Raw genomic sequence first — 21,862 nt, 5'->3', positions numbered from 1 at the left:
AAAGAACATGTCTGACATTTCATCCTTTCTTTGCAGTTCTTACCAAGATGCCCCTGTTTAAGACAGTGAAAACATAAACCTTTAGATTTTAAAATGTCAATTCTTTCTTTATGTGACAGATCTTTGATTTTACTAAATTCAGAAAGAGTACACTTCAAAATATACAAGGCTTTTTAAATGCACAGACATCAGTAACAGTCTTTTTGACTGAGGTTTCTCGAGTCCCCTTTCCAGTAGCGTCAGTAATACTTGTAGTGAAGACACTTCCTGATCTCTGACTGCTCTTCAGAGGAAAGTTAGTCTTGTCGCTCCTTTCTCTTTTTCTCTGTGCTACCTTGTGGGGCCTTTCCATAAACAGAATGCATTAACATCCTAGCCTGTCAATGTATAAAGACAGTTAGATCGTAAATATCTGCCTCTTTGTCTTCTCTTCCTTCAAGTTTAAAGGCTGTATTTCGCCACTTATCTTGTGAGGAGTGTGGGAGCTTTGTGATGATAGTACAGATGTGTTGATTGCTGTTGAATTCATCCCAGTTCCTTGCGTCCATACAGTTATCAAGAAAGGTGATATAGTCTCTCAATGTCTCTCCGTCGTTTTGTTTTATTTGAGGTCACTTCAATGCTTTATCTATGTATCCATCAACTGTAAATATGTGGTTACCATAGTAACTCTCAAGTTGCTTTCTGGCCTTTTCATAGCCGTGACTTGTTGACAATCGTGCACAACACTTAATCGTTTCCTGAGCAGGACTTCTTGTGTATTGAATCAAGTACAGTAATCCCTTGCTACTTCGCGGTTCACTTTTCGCGTATTCACGACTTCGCGGATTTTATATGTAAGCATATCTAAATATATAACGCGGATTTTTTGCTGCTTCGCGGGTTTCTGCGGACAGTGGGTCTTTGTACTTCTGGTACTTGCTTCCTCAGTTGGTTTGCCCAGTTGATTTCATACAAGAGATGCTATTGGCAGATGGCTGAGAAGCTACCCAATCAGAGCACGCAGTTAAATTCCTGTGTGCTGATTGGCTCAGTGACGTAGTGCTGCATTAACTAGGAAGTCTCATCTCACTCATTCAGCATTAACATGCTACTGCTTCAGGGGCCGTGTCCAAGCGCCAACAGAAGAAGCAAATGATTGCAGAAAAGGTAAAAGTTTTGGATATGTTGAAGGAAGGGAACAGCTACACCGCTGCAGACACCATTACGGCATCAATGAGTCCACGATTCTTTTTATTTAAAAAGGAGGAAAAAGCATATAAGATCTACGGCCGCAGTGTCCTTTAACCAGGGCGCAAAACGAGTTGCAAGTGGACGTGATAAGGCAGTAGTCTGGATGGAATCTGCTTTAGGAATCTTTGCAACAAGGTCGACGACATCATGACCGCCTACAAGCTGCTACGTGTACTTCGCTATACAGTAAGTGTAAACTTATCTACTGATATCATATTGCTTAGCAGTTGTCCCTGTTATTAATAGAGTAAAGGGTGGGTTGTAAACAATACAAGGAGGGTTTAAAACGTCCAAATACACGTTAAATAAATATGGTGTCCCTACTTCGCGGAAATTCAGTTATCATGGTCGGCCTTGCAACCTATCTCCTGCGATAAGTGAGGGATTACTATAATCTCGTTTATCTTGTGGGTCTTCTATCACTTTACCTACAGCATGATGAAAGGCTCTGATAAAGTCTGTGTAAGCCAATGGGTCACCTGTGAATAAAGGGACTTGTCTATGTGGTACTTCACCATGTGGCGCAGGAGGAACAGAAACTGGAGCTTCCTCTTTGTATCTTTCAGCCATGTTGCTGTAGTGTCACTAAATTGGTCCCATTTCTTAGAATTTTCTGCGAATGTTGTTTTCGATTTGTTAATTACGGTTTCTTTACTTAGCATGGATATTACTGTTTTATTCATCTCTTCATTTTGACTGTGCATCTCACAAAAGATTTCAAACAGCTGCGCTACTTCACTGTGGTTTTCCAGAATGTTTTTAAGGATTTCGCTTTCAGTCTTAAGCTTAGAAAGTCGATCTTGCCTTTTATTTAAGTGATCTGTAAGATCCACAAGCACATTCTCTGGCTTTGAGTCCGTACTCGGATTACTCCTGGTAACTTCACTTGAACTAAGCTTGGACGTCGCCATGTTCACAGTAAGTGTGAGTCTCTTTTGACAGCACATTTCCAGACAAACTGCTTCATCACAATTGGGACACTTCAGCAAATCAGATAACTTCTTTACAGTGAGGCTTCCATGACTCGGGCAAAAGCACAAGCGATTATCCACAATGCCTCATATAATATTACAGTCTCTGAAATCTTCTCAAGTTCAGGTACGGCGACCTTGGTTTCATTTACGACTATTCAGAGATAGAAGATACGAGCACAGTGCCTCACACTAACTCAGTTTCTTATCTTTCGTTGGTGAGTTCAAGAGCACAAGCGTCCTCAGTTCTCAGATGGTAGTTTGCAGTTCAAGGTCAAACCCTCCAGATGGCAAGTTTTCTGACGAAAAGTGTAGAAGTGTTTTTCCCAAATTACCAAAGTTTGGCAGCTCTAACATACATAAAGGGATTCAGCAAAAGTCTGATGCGCTGAAATGATTACACAGACAAAATATCTTTGTTTTTAAAAGCTTTAGTAAAAATTAAAAATAAAACAGTTCACACAAAAAAGTCAAAATTGATATAGCAAAAAAAAAAAAAGAAAAGTTCTTCTTTAAAGTTCAGTTCAAAGCTTATAAATATTGTTTTATTAATAATCTTTACAAAATCACTTCTAAACATTTCTGTTTAGACCAGTTCTAAACAACAACTGACTCAATTAACACACTGAATCTCAATGATAGCAAGAAAGTTCTATCTCATACTACCTTAGAGCGGGAAACTATACCATTGTCTATGACTAGGAAAGAAACTTATATTAGTATGAATTTAACTTGAAGCTTAAAGCAGTACTTTCTAAGATTGGCTCTCAAATAACCAATTGTGTCTCAAATGTTGTAAGTCACTTTGGATAAAGGTGTCAGGAAAAAAATAGCTAAAATGTTTGTGTTATTTCAGATTTACAGAAGAATTGCAGCTTCTCTCCACCTTCTTTTGGTCAGCCCTCTCTTCGATACAATGAGAAAGGTATGAAGAAATCAGCAAGAAGATCAGAGAACCAGACAACAGCCTTTTTGCAGTGCAGTTCTCTCCCTGCTACTGGAGTAACACAGACAGAAGCCATCAAAACTGATCGACAGCAAGTGGAGAAAGAAATTCACACTGGAAATAAATGGTTGGAATGTGGCAAACAATTCACACACAAAAGTAATCTTAATAAGCGTATGAAGATTCACACTGGAGAAGAAACATATTGTTGTAATGAATGTGGCAAGCATTTCCCAAAGATCAAGAATCTTAACAAACACACAGAAATTCACTCTGGAGAGGAGAAACCTCATTGCTGTAAAGAAAGTGGCAAACGATTCTCAATGATAAGCAGTCTTCAGAGGCACAGAAAAATCCATACAGGAGAAAAATCTCATTGCTGTCCAGAATGTGGTAAGTTGTTCTCAAGGAGTAGCCATCTTCAGGACCACAGAAGTATCCACACAGGAGAAAAACCTCATTGCTGTCCAGAGTGTGATAAGTCATTCTCATGTATAAGGTATCTTCAGAAGCACAGAAGAATCCACACAGGAGAAAAACCTCATTGCTGTCCAGAATGTGGTAAGTCGTTCTCAAGTAGAAGCTATCTTCAGAAGCACAGAAGAATCCACACAGGAGAAAAACCTCATTGCTGTGCAGAGTGTGATAAGTCATTCTCATGTATAAGCTATCTTCAGAAGCACAGAAAAATCCACACAGAAAAAAAACCTCATTGCTGTCCAGAATGTGGTAAGTCGTTCTTAAGGAGAAGTGATCTTCAGGAACACAGACAAATACACACAGGAGAAAAAACTCATTGTTGTCCAGAATGTGGTAAGTCGTTCTCAATGAGAAGTGGTCTTCATAGACACAGAAGAATACACACAGGAGAAAAACCTCATTGCTGTTCAGAATGTGGTAAGTCGTTCTCACATATCAGCTATCTTCAGAGGCACAGAAGAATCCACACAGTTAAAAAACCTCATTATTGTCCAAGAATTTTGCCAAACATTTTTCTGACAAACGCAGTTTTCAAAGGCACACAGAAATTGATGCTGGAGAGAAGTTATATTGCTGTTCTCAATGTGGAAAAAGGTTTTAAACATTAGTTATTTTCAAGTAAACACACAAACTCCCACTAAAGTGAAAATACAGCATGTATGTTCTGAATGTGGCAAATGTTATACAAACCAGAAATGTCTTCACTAAAATGCCAAAATCCATACTGAAGAAAAATCTCATTGCTGTTCTGAATGTGAGAAGCAATTCTTATATTTAAGCACACTTCAGTGCCACATCAGCACTCATACTGGAGATAAACCTTATTGTTGTCCTGAATGTGATAAGCAGTTCTCACAACAAAGCACCCTAAAAAGTCACATCAGACCTCACACCGGAGAGAAACCTCACCTTTGCTTGGAATGTGGCAAACAATTCTCACATCTCAGTTCTCTTTATATACATTGGAGAAGTCTTACTGGAGAGAAGCCTTAAAGTTGTACTGAATGTGGAATGCGATTGTCATATAACAGTTCTCTTCACAAACATAAAATAATTCATTCTAGTAAGAAACAAAGCTGTTCTGACTGTGGCAAGCTTTCTCAGACAGCAGGACTCCTAAAGATCACATGAGAATTCACTATGGAGAGAAACCTTACTGCTGTCCAGAGTGTGGCAAACGATTCTCACATCCAAGCGCACTCAGGTGCCACAGAAGGATCCACACTGGAGAGAAACAGTACACCTGTTCTGAATGTGGTAAAGGGCACTATTCCATAAAAAAGTTTTCAGAGACACACACAAAGTCATATTGGAGTAAAGCCTGTTCCACAAATGACAAATGATCTTTACATTGGATCATCAGGCAAAATGAAGAAGAAAAAATTTCTGAATGCTTTAAAGGACTTCTGTTTAAAGTAGTTAATACATACATAAGAACAGTGGAGAAAACATGGAAAGTGGCAAACATATCCTAGATGTAAGGTAACCTCAAAGCCACATATGAACTCACACTGGAATACAACACATATTTCACAAACAGCAAGAATCTTCTTCCGCAACTTATATGCGGTTAACGCTTTTCAGACAGCTGTGGCCTTCATCGTCATAAATGAATGGCTTACGTGTGGTAAGCATCTTAGCTGTTCTGAATGTTGAAAGTGGTCCTCCTGTATCAGCCGTTATCAACAACACATAAGATTTCATGAAGGACTCATAAACTGTACTGCAAGGACGTCACCCATACAGGGACTGATCATCTCTGCACCAGTGCTGTGACATAAGATGGTGAACAATACAAACAGCAGACAACAGAATGAGGCAGCAACTGTACTGTGTGGTGATAACAACTTCAACCACAGAACACAACTGAAAAAAAGTTCAATGTAATAATAAAAATGGAGAAGTGAAATCAAATCAAATCCACAGTGCAGTGCCAACTACCAGGAGGTGCCACTGACAACGAGGAGAAAATTTTTGTTTCGGAGCTTTGGAGATGGGGCCTTATCTGAGTAGCAATGAGCTTGTACCGTCTCTGGGATGTCATCTGATGGCTGACACCTGTGCTGAGTGCAGACAGCCGTTCTTAGCCCTGATAATGAAGAAGTCATTTAGTGACGTCAGCTGACAGCCAATGCTGTCCAATCAGATACTGGGGAGGGACAGTCGAGGAGGACAGGAGACTAAAAAGAGAGCCGTCACATGACAGACCAATGGAGAGGGGCTTTATAAGACTTTGACACTAATTTAGGTTATCATTTATAAATAATAAGACCTTTACAAACCAAACACATTCATCAGCTGTGTGTCAAGGGTGAGTCCAAAAGTGAGAATTTAAGAAGATCGAAATACAAATAAAATGAAACATTCAGGGTTCAAAGAGAAATGTTTAAGACCTGAAGAGGAGTCACAACAGCATGTTAGGGTTAGCACGGGGGACCACAGCTGTGAAGAATATCAATTAATGTGTAGAAGGAATAATATTTAAAATAACAATAATAATGTTACAAGAAATGGGACACCACAATGAATGCAAAGAACACAATGTAAATGAAATGAACTGATTTTATTTTCTGACATATAAGAGAAAAAGGGAAGACAAAGCAGAAACACACAGAGATCTCTGCTGACCCAGCTGTTCATTTGATAAATTAACCTAAAAATATAACGGATGTTACTTTGCTCCATGTCAGTATATCTTGGGGTGGTGTGTGAAGGACGCTGTATACTCTGAATGTGTTGGTTCAGGTTTCAGTTTGAGTTCAGCACCTTCTTCATATCGATACCCAAGACAACATTTCTTCACGTCGAGACTACAAGGTGGAGGCCACAGGAGCTCAATAAACTCCAACAGCAGGATGGACGATTAGAAAGCTCTGCTTTGAGAGAGTGTCAGCTACACAAAGCTTCAGCTTCATTTACTTGACAGAAAACTCCAAAAAGCAGAAGTGGCCCCTTCTGTACCCCCACCGCTGAAGGTCACATTTGACCCCTCACTACTTGTCGTTGGTTCACTCTGCTTGGACTTTCTGTATTTTGTAAGTTTGTTTCATTTTTTGGCCACACTCTTTCATTTCATTTCATTAATGTCCTCTAATGTGTGAGTATAGCTTGACTCTTACAAGGATTTATCTAAAAAGGTTACATTGGACATGAAATGCAAGAAGGTAGAAAAATATAAAAAGTGTAAACCACAAAATGAAGAGGTGACATCGATGAAATACGCTCAGTGGCAGAGGTGATGTGGACAAAATCAGAAAGGACAGCACAGAAAAGACAGGTACCAACTGAAAACAACAGAAGAAAGCTGATTGGTGGAAAGACCTGTCAGTCACTCCTGAGTGGACTGTTGAGGAGAGCCGTGACATGCAGACTTCAGAGTTCATGTGTTTTTGATTTCAAATCTGTGACCATGCACTGAATAAGTCTGTTATTTAACAGTTAGAATGTTCTAAAACTGTAATGTCATCACAAAGATCACACAAACACGTAATGTGACATTTGTGATCAATCACTTTTGCTGATTTTTATGGCACCATTCATCAGCCCTGTATAGAGTGCCACTTCCAGATCGGCAACCCCACTGCACCCCGTAGCACATTTGGAGTTTGGGACTGGAGCACAAAGTGGATGGCACTCTGAGAAGGACAGACTTGTAAGACGTAAACAAAGCCAGCTGCCCTCCCTGGTCTGTCTTCATTCAGAAGGACTCACCTGAGTGGTGGGATTGTTCTGCGGTGCTCCTGTTAGCCGACATTTCATCAGCTTGCTTTCTGCGTTTCATCTGATAGCCAGCAGAGTTAATCAAAGATGAGCCAGGCCTGTTACAATGTGAACGTTCTTGATATTTTGTTTAAATGTTTTTTTCTGCTTCTTTACTTTGAGTTCTTGTAGTCCTTGTACATTAGAGATTATTAATACATGAGCATTTGGTGTTAATAATGAATTGACAATTAATAAACTGTTTTTATTGCTAAATTGTTAAGTGTGGCCTCTTGCCATTTTGTAGCTTTATCCTACTTGACTGTGTTGCTAGGACGTGCACGTCCTTGCTCTGAACAGTGAAATTCCTCTGATTGCTGAACAATTTAATGAAATTACACACCACAGAGGGAGAGATTTGCAAATCCCTTCCACTCTTTCTTTAATGAACATTGTTTTTAAACATCTCAATCATTTTCTCACTCGTGTGTTGACAAACTGGAGATCCTCTGCTCATCTTTGCTCCTCAGAGACTCAGCCTTTTGTGAGTACAAATCATGATGACAATCACCTGTTTGAAATCACATCATTATTTAATTATTTCACCTCATTACTGGCCCTAATTTGTTTTTAGAATCTGTTGCAGGCCTGAAATGCAGGAATGGATGTATAATAACAAATGAAATGAAGTTGAGCAGACAGAACATGAAATATCTTGGCTTCATACTGTCTGCCATGAAATCAAAGTCCAAGTACATTTAAGAATCTCCGCTTTTCTGTTTTTTTATTTGCCTTTTCCATCCCATCCCATCTTCTTCTAATTTGGGGTTGTAAACAGTTGACGTCAGAAGTTTCCAGACACTTAGGGTGAATTCTTTCAAACTCCCTTCTCCTCCACAGATTTTATACTCACAAACTGTACATTTGTCTTCTAGTTTAAGACGTCTACATTGTCCGCGGTGAAAGTCATTTCTTCCAACGATGTTCACAGACCTTTCATTTTTTATTGACCGTATCACAATTCCAGGGTGTTGCAAGTAGTGGTGGGCTGCTCAATACTGACGTGTCGACGCTGTGTCGATCTTTCAAAGTACAGATGTTTGAAGTGTCACTTCGAGGCTGTATTATTGTGGGATTTCCCTCTCCTTACCCTTTACCTCTTTTCTTTAAGGGTCAGTGTGCTCGTCAAGTTCGTTACCGTGTTGGTCTCCTGTCGCACTTTAAGATGAACACACACAGACAGAGACATACGCAGACACACAGACCCTCAGCACACAAGTACCGTATGACAGACGTACACACAGCACGTTATTCACAGCACTTTAACACACACGAGTGCCATCTGAATAACACAAGCACAGTCCGCTCTACCCAGCACTCTGAGAGACTTACTTAGCATAGGCACGAACAACAGGAGATGTCTCCGATATATCTCACACCTAAATATCACCTTTGGTCTCCAAGAATATATTCAGACATACAAAGGCTCAACATCCCCGGCTATCAGCCATTTATCACCAGTGAATGTTTGACTTTAACACACTCATCATTACTGGACTGAGCTCTTCGTCCTTAGCATTTATCGATCACTCGAAGTTGTTCATGAGATGCTGGGCTGACGATCACATGACAGCGGTAGCACGTGGCTGGTGTCCTCTGCTGACGTCATTCTGTTCTCTTCATCTTCTTCTTCTTCTGAGATGAGGCCTATTTATTATAAAATTCAATGGGAGTTTCACATCACGTGATTGTAAAATACACCTGACTGGCTGGCTGTCAATATGATGGATGAATTCGCTCAGACTCTTTAATCTTGTTTGAGTTACGTCTGTTTTTTTTTAAATAATAAAGTTTCTAATGTTTTGACAATCTCTGTCTCAAACGACTCAAAGACAGTTTGTTTTTATGCCAATCTAAGTTAATCTACTTAAATGTTGCACAAAAAAGGTTTAAGAACAATCACGATTGTCTCAAACTCAAAAGTTATTCAAAAATGTTACATTTCTTGGCTGTCACATACCGTTCAGTTGATGACATCCAGTATTTCACACATACAGCTTTTATTAATGAAAATGTTGATGGATCAAATCAATAAATACAGTATATCTATCTATTATAGTGTCTGTCACGTCTGTCTACTGTATTTGTCTTTAACTCCTTTTCCTATTTGTCATTTTCTCTCTCACTGTTATAATGTCTTTCCTATTATTTATTATTTTAGCTCACTTCTCATCTTTCTCTTATATAGTGCCTTTCATTTTTATGTGTCATATTCTTTCTTTCTCTTTGCTCTGTCCATCTATCACATCATTTATAGTGACTTTAATATCTCTATATTATATAGCACCTTTCACGTCTGTCTCTCTACTGTTTGTATCACCGAGATGCCCCCAGTAGTTTTGGTCCCCTTCCGCTTTTGAAACACGAATCCCACTTTTCAGTCAAATAAGTGTAAACTGACCCTGGTGACTGTCACCCGCCATTCTTATTCCACACAGCAGACTCTTTCTTTGTATTTTGACTTCACAGATTATTTGAAACAATAAACCAAATTCTGGTGGCTCACACAAAGTGATTCAGACCCTCACCTCATGTTTTGTCACTCATTATCTTGAGGTAATAACTGCCATCAAGCCCTTCCTGTGGCTCTGGATGAGACTTCTGCTCCTCTCACTGCCCACCCGGCCCACTCTTCTTGACGTCTGATGGCCTTTTTCTCCCAGCTGTGACCTTCAGCTCTGTCCATGGATGTTGACTTGAATTCAGTTCAGGGCTCACAGCAGACAATTCTCAACATTCCAGTGTCTTCATTTCTGCCATTCTTGGTCCTCTTAACTTTTTAGTAAAATCATCTCAATGGTCAGCCTGAGTCTCTCTTGATGTTTACTTGTTTTTTCTCCACCATTTAAACTCTCCTTCTGTTCAATCTGAGGTCAGCTTTACTCTGGTGGTCTCATCAGTGAGGTGGGCTACAGTCCTGTAGAGCCTCAAACATCTTGAGAATATTAGCAGCTGTGCTCACTGGAACATGAAGCTCTGTGGAGGTGGTCTTGTAGTCTTCACCTTGACCACCCTTGGCTGTGACCTTCTTCATCTCCTCCTCTTCTTTTGTCCTCGTTCAGTGTGAGGCACACAATAACACAACACAGCAGAGTGAGGACTTGACTGAGTGACTGAAGACCCCGGTGACACTCATTAGAGGAATCAGTCAGCTTGAGATGTCACCACAGTCCAGTGAGGTCTTTGAACTTCTAAGGATCCCCAATAATTTCCTCAGCCATTTTAATTTGTTTAAATTTTTAACCCAAAGCAAAGTGTCTGCTCTGTGGAGTAAAGAATGAAGGATGATGAGGACTTTTGTCTTTAACTTATTTCACATACAGTTGTGCTTCATTTTTAAACTAATTCTGTGTCTGTATATATAGTCCTGTGTAAAACTAAGTGCACCCCATGACGTGTATTTTATTTTTTTGTTTCCTTTTTGTATATTTTTGGACACATCAAGACTCCACAGACAGACAGCTTTGGTGATTCACTGCCTGAGTCTCTCTATCCCGTAATGCACCAGTCACAGGACCCCCATCACTCTCAGCCCCTCAGTCGCACAACACTCAGACTTTCATATCCTAAGCCTGTCCTGCTCTATTAAAACTTCAATGATTTTTATTGTGATGATCCATTAAGTCAAAGCACAAACTCACATTTTAAAAAGTCGTCTCTGCTCTGAGGTTCAGGAGGCTGCAGGGTGAAAACTGGAGCTTCATGAGCTGAAAATAAAAAGAAAAGAGAAGAAGAATGGAAACTGTGAAGATGGCATTGTGGGATCTTAGTTTAGTTCTTAAACTTGTATTATAATTGAGCTACAGTTAAAATAGAACAAATATGAAGTACATAAGAAATTAGGTAAAACATAACTTAGAATATTCTGTCACACACACGCATGGCAGACGATACAAAGGCTTATCTGATTGGATTCCCAGGTCCTCCCTGTGTGGAGTTAGCATGTTCTCCCCGTGTCTGCATGGGTTTCCTCCTGGTACTCCAGTTTCCTCCCACAGTCCAAAGACATGCAGGTTAGGTGCATTGGCATTTCTAAATTGTCCCTAATGTGTGCTTGGTCTGTGTGGGTGTGTGTGTGCCCTGTGATGGGCTGGCGCCCTGCCCAGGGTTTGTTTCCTGCCTTGCGCCCTGTGTTGGCTGGTATTGGCTCCAGCAGACCCCCGTGACCCTGTAGTTAGGATATAGTGGGTTGGATAATGGATGTATTGATGTTTATTGAGTCCATAATCTAGACCTGGTAAAATCCATCATCTGAGTGGCAGTTTTTATTGTTAATAAACAGTGACAGGGACTGCAGGGGAATGCTGGGAATTGACTGGACTTATGAGCTGACATATTATATGGTAGTGCAGGCCATGAAGTAGTCAAATCAATCTATTTTCAAACACACTTCTACAGTTTGGGTTCTCTTTTTATGTCAGTGTCTTTAATGGCCACCTAATGTAAAACAACAGAGCTAGAAAATGTCACTCAGCTTTGTCCAGGATGGCCACAGGGGGGTTCTCCCTTCTGAAATGAGCTCAACTTTATGTGTTGAAACTCCATACTTTCCTTTTCAGCACAACGCCATTTTGTTCAATGACACCAAACATCATCCCTCATCGCTGCACAAGGCCTGCCTTGGACCTCAATCTTAAAAATGTATTAAGAGATCCGAATCTTAAAAACACATCCCAGAAACCTACAGAGAAAGACTGATTACAAATCCCTAATCCTAATAATATAGAAACAAATATATCAAAGGAGAAAGTATGAGCACAAAACCGTAATAATAATAATAATTCATCTATATCTATATTAATAAAGTATCTATCTATCTATCTATCTATCTATCTATCTAAAGGAGAGTTGTGATCCGTGTGGCTGTGTTTGTGGAGGGACGGAGAATTAAGGCGGGTGTTGGAGTCACGTGATCATCTCCCCTCCCATTCACCTCATTTCATCCATCCATCCATCCATCCATTTTCCAACCCGCTGAATCCGAACACAGGATCACGGGGGTCTGCTGGAGCCAATCCCAGCCAACACAGGGCACAAGGCAGGAACCAATCCCGGGCAGGGCGCCAACCCACCGCAGTCACCTCATTTCATTCACTTCATTTCGCTCCGAGCTGAGCTCCGTAGCTGACGTAGTCATGCCGTTCTTTTTCCATAGTGGTTAGTCCTTTCTCCTTTACTGATTTACTGTTTAGTAGACGCGGTACTTACTGATTAGTATTTTTTCCTTTAGTGTTTCTTAGTGTTTAGTAGACGCGGTGTGCCGGTGTTCCCGGCGATGTTGCGGTTTAGTGTTACTTTCTACTTCGTTTTTGTACTTTAGTGTTTAATAATAAATAATAATAATTCATTACATTTATATAGCGCTTTTCTCAGTACTCAAAGCGCTACAATAGTGAGTGATACTTAGCTGATAGCAGTGTAGAAGCAGCACAGCACAACGCAGCCGGTAGGACAGGCGGGTGTGGTAACGTAAGTGAGCGGCGATAGCAAGCAGCAGGAGGAGGAAGCAGGATTTGGATGTTCCAATACACAGCCATAAACAGTAACGCTTGGTAATTTCAGGTGTGATCGCCCCGGAGCCATAAGCCATAAGCCAGGTTAGTATGAACATCAGATCAGTTACGGGTCGTAGAGTACTGTAAGATGAAATGGGAGCAGATCAGCAGGCTTTGTTTCCTTACAAACCTCCCATAGTTTATGAAGACGCACAGCAACAATTAAATCATACAGATTCTGGTGTATTCGCAATTGCATTTGCTGTGTGTATTTCTTTAGGTATTGACCCAAGTGATCAAGTTTTTACTATTTCTTCAATGCGAAATCACTTACAAATAATTTTTGTTACTCGACAATTGCTTCCATTCCCTGTCGAAAGTAGCCGACTGGCGACACCAGTTACAAGTATTCAGTGCGTTCAAAGACCTGTACGAAGTACGGCGACTAACACAGTCACTCATAAAAGGGGAGATGACTCGGTGCAGGAAGTGGGGATTGAAACTACCTGGGAGGACATGCAATCAACGAGGCGATTAAACGGATCTCAAGAGACGTCTTCTAGGTGGGAAAAAAAGCGCCCATCCATCCATCCATCCATCCATCCATTCTCTTCCACTTATCCGAGGTTGGGTCGCGGGGGCAGCAGCTTGAGCAGAGATGCCCAGACTTCCCTCTCCCCGGCCACTTCTTCTAGCTCTTCCGGGAGAATCCCAAGGTGTTCCCAGGCCAGTCGAGAGACATAGTCCCTCCAGCGTGTCCTGGGTCTTCCCCGGGGCCTCCTCCCGGTTAGACGTGCCCGGAACACCTCACCAGGGAGGCGTCCAGGAGGCATCCTGATCAGATGCCCGAGCCACCTCATCTGACTCCTCTCGATGCGGAGGAGCAGCGGCTCTACTCTGAGTCCCTCCCGGATGACTGAGCTTCTCACCGTATCTTTAAGGGAGAGCCCAGACACCCTGCGGAGGAAACTCATTTCAGCCGCTTGTATTCGCGATCTCGTTCTTTCGGTCACTGTCTATAGTTCATGACCATAGGTGAGGGTAGGAACATAGATTGACTGGTAAATTGAGAACTTTGCCTTATGGCTCAGCTCCTTTTTCACCACAACAGACCGATGCAGAGCCCTCATCACTGTGGATGCCGCACCGATCCGCCTGTCGATCTCACGCTCCATTCTTCCCTCACTCGTGAACAAGATCCCGAGATACTTGAACTCCTCCACTTGGGGCAGGATCTCGCTCCCAACCCTGAGAGGGCACTCCACCCTTTTCCAGCTGAGGACCATGGTCTCGGATTTGGAGGTGCTGATTCCCATCCCAGCCGCTTCACACTCAGCTGCGAACCGATCCAGAGAGAGCTGAAGATCACGGCGTGATGAAGCAAACAGGACAACATCATCTGCAAAAAGCAGTGACCCAATCCTGAATCCAGCAAACCTGACCCCCTCAACACCCTGGCTGCGCCTAGAAATTCTGTCCATAAAAGTTATGAACAGAATCGGTGACAAAGGGCAGCCCTGGCGGAGTCCAAATCTTACTGGAAACGGGTTCGACTTTCTGCCGGCAATGCGGACCAAGCTCTGGCACCGATCGTACAGGGACCGAACAGCCCTTATCAGGGGGTCCGGTACCCCATACTACCGGAGTACCCCCCCACAGGATTCCCCGAGGGACACGGTGAAATGCCTTTTCCAAGTCCACAAAACACATGTAGACTGGTTGGGCAAACTCCCATGCACCCTCCAGGACCCTGCTAAGGGTGTAGAGCTGGTCCACTGTTCCGCGACCAGGACGAAAGCCACACTGTTCCTCCTGAATCCGAGGCTCGACTATCCGACGGACCCTCCTCTCCAGAACCCCCGAATAGACTTTTCCAGGGAGGCTGAGGAGTGTGATCCCTCTGTAGTTGGAACTCCCCCTCCGGTCCCCCTTCTTAAAGAGGGTGGACCACCACCCCGGTCTGCCAATCCAGAGGCACTGTCCCTGATGTCCATGTGATGTTGCAGAGACGTGTCAACCAAGACAGCCCTAAAACATCCAGAGCCTTGAGGAACTCCGGGTGTATCTCATCCACCCCTAGGGCCCTGCCACCAAGGAGTTTTTTGACCACCTTGGTGACCTCAGTCCCAGAGATGGGGGAGCCCACCTCTGAGTCCCCAGGCTCTGCTTCCTCATTGGAAGGCATGTTAATGGGATTGAGGAGGTCTTCGAAGTACTCCCCCCACCGACTCACAACGTCTTGAGTCGAGGTCAGCAGCGCACCATCCCCACCATATACAGTGTTGACACTGCACTGCTTCCCCCTCCTGAGACGCCGGACGGTGGACCAGAATCTCCTCGAAGTCGTCCGAAAGTCATTCTCCATGGCCTCCCCAAACTCCTCCCACGCCTGAGTTTTTGCCTCAGCAACCACCAAAGCCACATTCCACTTGGCCTGCCGGTACCTATCAGCTGCCTCCGGGGTCCCACAGGACAAAAGGGACCGGTAGGACTCCTTCTTCAGCTTGACGGCATCCTTCACCACCGGTGTCCACCAACTGGTTCGAGGATTGCCGCCACGACAGGCACCGACCACCTTACGGCCACAGCTCCGGTCAGCTGCCTCAACAATAGAGGCACGGAACATGGCCCATTTGAACTCAATGTCCCCCACCTCCCTCGGGATGTGGTCGAAGTTCTGCCGGAGGTGGGAGTTGAAGCTACTTCTGACAGGGGGCTCTGCCAGACGTTCCCAGCAGACCCTCACAACACGTTTGGGCCTACCAGGCCTGACTGGCATCCTCCCCCACCATCGAAGCCAACTAACCACCAGGTGGTGATCAGTTGACAGCTCCGCCCCTCTCTTCACCCGAGTGTCCAAGACATGTGGCCGCAAGTCCGATGACGACCATGAAGTCGATCTTCGAACTGAGGCCTAGGGTGTCCTGGTGCCAAGTGCACATATGAACACCCCTATGCTTGAACATGGTGTTCGTTATGGACAATCCGTGATGAGCACAGAAGTCCAATAACAAAACACCGCTCGGGTTCAGATCGGGGGGGGCCATTCCTCCCAATCATGCCCTTCCAGGTCTCACTGTCATTGCCCACGTGAGCTTTGAAGTCTCCCAACAGAATGAGGGAGTCCAGAAGGTATGCCCTCTAGCACCCCCTCCAGGGACTCCAAAAAGGGTGGGTACTCCGAACTGCTGTTCAGAGCATACGCACAAACAACAGTGAGGACCCGTCCCCTCTCCTGAAGGGGGGGCAATAAGTATACCCACACCCGCTCGGCGCCTCTCACTGGGGGCAACTCCAGAGTGGTAGAGAGTCCAGCCCCTCTCAAGGAGATTGGTTCCAGAGTCCAAGCTGTGCGTCGAGGTGAGTCCGACTATATCTAGCCGGAACCTCTCAACTTCACGCTCTAGCTCAGGCTCCTTCTCCTTCAGAGAGGTGACATTCCACGTCCCAAGAGCCAGCTTCTGTAGCCGAGGATCGGACCGCCAAGATCCCCGCCTTCGGCCACCACCCAACTCACACTGCACCTGACCTCCTTGGCCCCTCCCATAGGTGGTAAGCCCATGGGAAGGGGGACCCACGTTGCCTCTTCGGGCTGTGCCCGGCCGAGACCCATGGGTCGCCATCGAGCTCCACCTCCAGGCCTGGCTCCAGAAGGGGGCCCCGGTGACCTGCGTCCGGGCGAGGGAAAACGCCGTCCAGATTTTTTATTCGTCATAGGAGGTTTGTATTACCACTCTTTGTCTCATCCCTCACCTAGGACCAGTTTGCCTTGGATGGCCCTACTAAGGGCATAAAGCCCCGGACAACAGAATTGCAAATTTACTAAATTAATAATAATAATAATAATTATTATTTTTTTTCTTTAGATGACATTATTTAGATAACTAATAATGCTCTGATAAGAAATAAGTTTTGCTCTTATTATTATTTTGCTATATTAAATTTTCCTTGGGATCCCCAGGGACCCCAGTCGGCAGTTCTTGTATATAAAATCTGTCGGTAGGTTGAATGTTAAATGTGTCTTTTCATTTCTGATCGGTATACGGCACTTCCATCTTGGGACAATTCGCTATAAACAGTTTCAGCCAATCAGCGCCTTCCAAACACGCAGCAGGACAGCGTGAGCCTTCATTGTCTTATGCGGCGCGGCCTCTTCGTTTCATTGTCTTATATTGAGTTGTTAGACTATTTACTGTTAAGTGCTGTTTGAGCGGCCGTTTAGTACAACAGGTGGCTTACTGAGCTCTTAAATCGATATTGAAATGAACACACAAGCCTCCTAAATGAGTTATTGAAATGCTTACGTTTACAGTGTCCGTTTTAGGAAGTCGTAGATTTTATTGTTCCAGTTATTATGAATTATAATTCCTCAGTGTCACATATTATTCCTTACTCCTCACGTGTCCCATTTCATTGAGATTCTGTTTTATATTCTGTATATGCAAACATTTTAAACTGTGCGTTTATTGAACTGACTATAGCAGATTTGTCATCTTCTTAAAATGACTTTATTTATATGATATTGACAACTAATCATAAGGTCAGAAATCAAGGAGGCTGTGAGTTTGAATGGACTCGCTGTTTCTTTATTTTCGTGACATCGCGAGTAGTACTATCAGAAAGGAACTGTCACAGGAGGTGTTATGAATGATTTATGACCTTAAGCCCCACCCCAAATATGATTGCTGACTTTAAGCCCCGCCTCAAAATATGATTGATGAAAATATAGTTTATGATAATATGATTTATGAAATGTTCCCCCCCCCAGGTCTGGGGAGGGGTAATGAAGGACTGGACCACCGTCATAATTGATAAGTTCTAAACCGCCTTTAAGGGATTTTCTTTTGTAAACCGAGCCCTTATCACTCCCCATTGACAATACCCACACCCACGAGGTACACCTTTGTCGCTCTAACCGCCTATAGGGTTAGGGGAGAGGCGTGTCGCTCCACCCGACTGCATCAGTCAACGAAAGAGTTCACGTATAAAACTCTAGTCATTTAGTGAAAACGCCACGACACACAAAATCAGATAGAATGGACGGTCTTGTGAATGCTCCTAAGAAACTGAAAACAAACAAGTTTTACAGAATGCTTGAGTTACGGGACCCTCAATTCAGCTCAGCTTGGTACGATTCTAATTGTGCTTTCTGCCAGGTAGAAGTAAAAAGAAATACTCGGGGACATCTCACAGTGGTTGTTTCCAAAAAGGAGCCTATCCGTCTTGAATATAAAGAGGACTGTCACGAAGAGGGGGAGACATATCAAGAAAATGAGATAAAGGAACGAGTGAGTGAAATTAATTTTTCTATAAAAGACTGGACTTTTTTTTAAATCTCTTATTCCAAGTATTGATGAGGCTATTCATCAAGGAAAACTGTCCGATCAAATGAAAAGAATTAAAAGAAACTTGGAGCCAATGTTTTCAGAGGAGGAGATTTGCCTGTTGAATAATTCATGCTCGGAGGAGGAGGAAGAAAATTGGTAAACACCCACCCTTAAGTAAGTGGAGATAAATACAGAGGTCTTTTTTTATAGAACACACTAGCCTAAAACACTCTCGAGACGTCTTCAACCAACTATCTTCTTGAAACCAAACTCGTAGAAGCTGGACCAGTCGTGTCCCTGTTCTCTCGGACTCTGAGATGTCAGAAGTCCTGCACACTTTGATGCACTCCGAAGAACCAACAGCCACCGCTGACTACATGTTTTGGCCAATTAACCCTCAAAACAACACCGCCTACTCTACTCCAGACCAAATGATAATAGACACTAACCTACAACCCAGCTATTCTGCTCCAGACCAGATGTGGACCTCTAACGACGTGTTTTGGCCGGGTAACAACCAGCCCCTGTCCGGCTATGCTCCTGATCAGTCTTGTTGGTCTATGGGGCAGACAGCGGCCACCGATTACCTGTTTTGGCCCGATGATATCGTCCCCAGCTCCGGGTACTCTACTCCTAACAACTCTCCTTCAGACCCACCGCCTTGGCCTGACCTTCTTATGCCTTCAACTGACCAGATCTATTGGCGTGAGCCTCAGTTACCTGCCCCTGATCATATGTATTGGTCGGACAGTCTCCTGTAGAACCCTATAGAATACAGTACCTGACATTTTTGTCCTTGCTGATGATGAGCCTAACGGGGGCTGAGAAGATAGCCATTCAGGCCATGCGGCAAGAAGAGGCCGTGGATGAACTGGTGGATGCTCTGGTCGCTTGGAAAATATCTCCCAAGGATACTGATTATGCGGGTATGGACCTTAAACAAACTGACGGGCCCCTGGGTGAAACACTTCGAAAGACTCTGAAACTGGTCAAGAGTTTGATTGCAGCTCTGCTGGACATAATAGTCGATCGGGACCTAAAAAGCACCTGTCAAGGTTGTTTGATCACCCCAGCCAGACGCAGCATACGTGTCTGTTTGAGCCTGACTCTGTTTATCGGGTTGGCCGCTTTCAAGAGATTCTGACTGTTTTCCACAAACCATAAAGACATAAAGACTCTGGGTTGCTTCAACATCTTTCCGCCTTTTCACAAGGTTCATTCATTTGTACAAAATGCTGTTGACGAACTGGAAAATGAACATTCTATTAGCGAGGCTATTGTACAAGCCTTTCACAACATGGACGATCCCTCTTACTCAAAAATATGTGAAATAGCCGATGCTTTCTCTAAACACCATTTTTCTGTACCTGATATGACCGATGCACCTTTGGGGTTTTACGGGGAATATGACCTGGAAAAATCAGATGAAGTTTCTAAACTGAATGTACCTGTGGTATAACATGTTTTTTGCTGTTTTTAATCATTCTGTTTAGTTGTAATATTATGTTTTGAATTTTAATATTGTTTTTGAAAATAACCAATAAAGCACCATTTGATTTTTAAACCATTGACATTTTTCTTTCACCATCGAGGATGGAGGGTTACATGAAAAACGTTTATTATAATCCGGTAAATTCTGGCAGCTTGACTCTTTGAAAAGAGCTCTTGAGGTTTCAGGTCAGAAAAGTAATGACCATCAAGTATCAAATTGGTTATCCGGTCAATATTCTTATACAATTCATAAACCTGCTATAAGGCATTTTAGGAGAAATAAGGTTTATGTATCCGATATAGACTCGCAATGGCAGATGGATTTAGCAGACATGTCAAATGTGTCCAAGCATAACCGTTATAAATATTTGTTAACCTGTATCGACGTACTTTCTAAGTACTTGTGGGTATGGCCCCTGAAGAACAAAATGGGGAAGGAAGTGACAAAAGCCTTCCAAGACATTCTGAGCGCCGGGCAAACTCCAAAGAAGCTCCAGACTGATAAGGGGAAAGAGTTTTTCAACCGAGATTTTTAAAAGCTGTTAAAGACGATCGGAATAAAACATTTCACCACAGGAAACGAATTAAAGGCCTCTGTGGTGGAGAGATTTAACCACACACTAAAATCTAAAATGTGGAAATATTTCAGCGCTTATAACATGAGAGCCTACATCGATAAATTGTCCAATCTAGTATACTCTTACAACAAAAGTTATCATCGAAGCATAAAAATGGCTCCTTCTGAGGTAAACACATTAAATTCCTGAAAAGTTTTCAAAAACTTGCATGATGTAGCCAGCCCCCCGGGTCCGCCGTTGTTTAAGTTCAAAGTAGGAGACACAGTTAGGGTGTCTAAAACCAGACATCCTTTTGCAAAAGGTTATGAACAAACATTTTCAGATGAAATCTTTACCGTATCTGAACTTGTACCTAGGGCACCGGCTGAGTACAATCTGAAAGATTACGATGGTGAAGAGATCATAGGATCCTTTTACGACCCTGAATTGCAGAAAATTAAAGTCGATTCCACAGACGTTTAAAGGATCGAAAAAGTACTGGCTAGGAAAGTCAATAATAAAAAACGACTTATTTTAGTCAAATGGCTCGGATGGCCAGAAAAATTTAACGGCTGGATACCGGAGAGCCAAGCCCAAGATGTTCAATAAAATCCAGAACGCTCCTAATCGGCTCATTATTCTCTAGCGGTATACGATGGAGCACAAAAGTTTTTTTGTGACTCTGCCTAGCAACGCTTCCTCAGACATTTTCCCTAACAACACAATTTCCAATTTCACGACAAAGCTTGCTAAACCCATAGAATTAGAAGGTTCTTGGAAAGTCGGTCTAGAAGAAACACAATACCCACACACGTGGAATACCATAGACAAACCCGATAACGAATTCTATGTTTCAGCTCCAGGAATAAAAAAATATTACTACATTCCATGCGGATATTACAAAGGTATTCATGACCTACTGTCTTTTATGAATTCGACAACCTTAAGCCTACCCACTTTGACGGATGTTGCATCTGGATCTGTCCCTTCTGAGAACCCTGCGAAATTCAGTTATAATGCTGTGGAAAGAAGAGTCTACGTGGTACCGGGTGAAAAGGATGAAACTATACACTTAAAAGGACAGCTGGGTCGAATATTAGGAGCGCATCCTGATCAGATTCGGGGTTTAACTTACAAGGTTCCTTTCCCCACTGACATCAGGGCCGGCTTTTACACGTTGTACGTGTACGGGGTTATGGTATCTCATCAGAGAGTCGGAGACAGCTATGTGCCGCTTTTGAGGTGCACTCATATAGAGGATCAAGCGAATAAAATTACTACCAGGATATAATTATAGTACACAGGAGCACTAGAAGAGTGAAATGCTTAAGCCCTTCATCTATGGTTCTGCATGTGAGTTGATGGCTGCCGCTGAATTGTTCGGTTGTCGCTTTCAAGTGTACCGAAATGGCCAAATATTTTACACCTTTGGACAACCGCCAATGCCTGTTAAACATCTTAGATTCACAGGTGACGATTTGAGTAGTGAACACTTTGATGTTTATGAATGTTTCAACTCTCAAAAGCTGGATGCGAAGTTATCGATGAAACTCATTTCAATTCAAACGCCTCCAATTTCCAGTAAGGCTCTGCTTCGCAATGA

General features: G+C 42.9%; 3 protein-coding genes and 1 long non-coding RNA gene across 7 annotated transcripts in view; 2 read left to right on the top strand and 2 right to left on the bottom strand.

Moving 5' to 3' along the window:
* The window catches only part of LOC127527867 (uncharacterized), a 38,804-nt gene extending 34,568 nt beyond the window's left edge, over nucleotides 1-4,236 (bottom strand). The window contains exons 1-2 of one of the 2 annotated variants that reach the window (XR_007935031.1): nucleotides 4,111-4,236; nucleotides 3,691-3,774 (exon numbers count right to left, since the gene is read on the bottom strand). This is a non-coding gene — a long non-coding RNA (uncharacterized LOC127527867). Of the gene's footprint in view, nucleotides 1-3,690; nucleotides 3,775-3,858; nucleotides 3,953-4,110 lie in introns of those variants that run through there. The other variant, XR_007935032.1, reaches the window with a different exon arrangement.
* Nucleotides 1-21,862, top strand: part of LOC114652525 (zinc finger protein 501-like) — a 312,019-nt gene that overhangs the window by 49,293 nt on the left and 240,864 nt on the right. The gene's annotated exons all lie outside the window — the stretch shown is intronic.
* Nucleotides 1-21,862, top strand: part of LOC114652425 (zinc finger protein 883-like) — a 281,535-nt gene that overhangs the window by 18,809 nt on the left and 240,864 nt on the right. The gene's annotated exons all lie outside the window — the stretch shown is intronic.
* LOC114652426 (E3 ubiquitin-protein ligase TRIM16-like) overlaps nucleotides 1-21,862 on the bottom strand; it is a 1,019,527-nt gene that overhangs the window by 946,890 nt on the left and 50,775 nt on the right. The gene's annotated exons all lie outside the window — the stretch shown is intronic.

The sequence above is a fragment of the Erpetoichthys calabaricus genome, chromosome 5 (assembly GCF_900747795.2).
Source record: "Erpetoichthys calabaricus chromosome 5, fErpCal1.3, whole genome shotgun sequence".
NCBI lineage: Eukaryota > Metazoa > Chordata > Cladistia > Polypteriformes > Polypteridae > Erpetoichthys > Erpetoichthys calabaricus.
The sequence above is the reverse complement of the archived record's forward strand: the minus strand, read 5'-3'. Positions and strand labels throughout refer to the sequence as shown.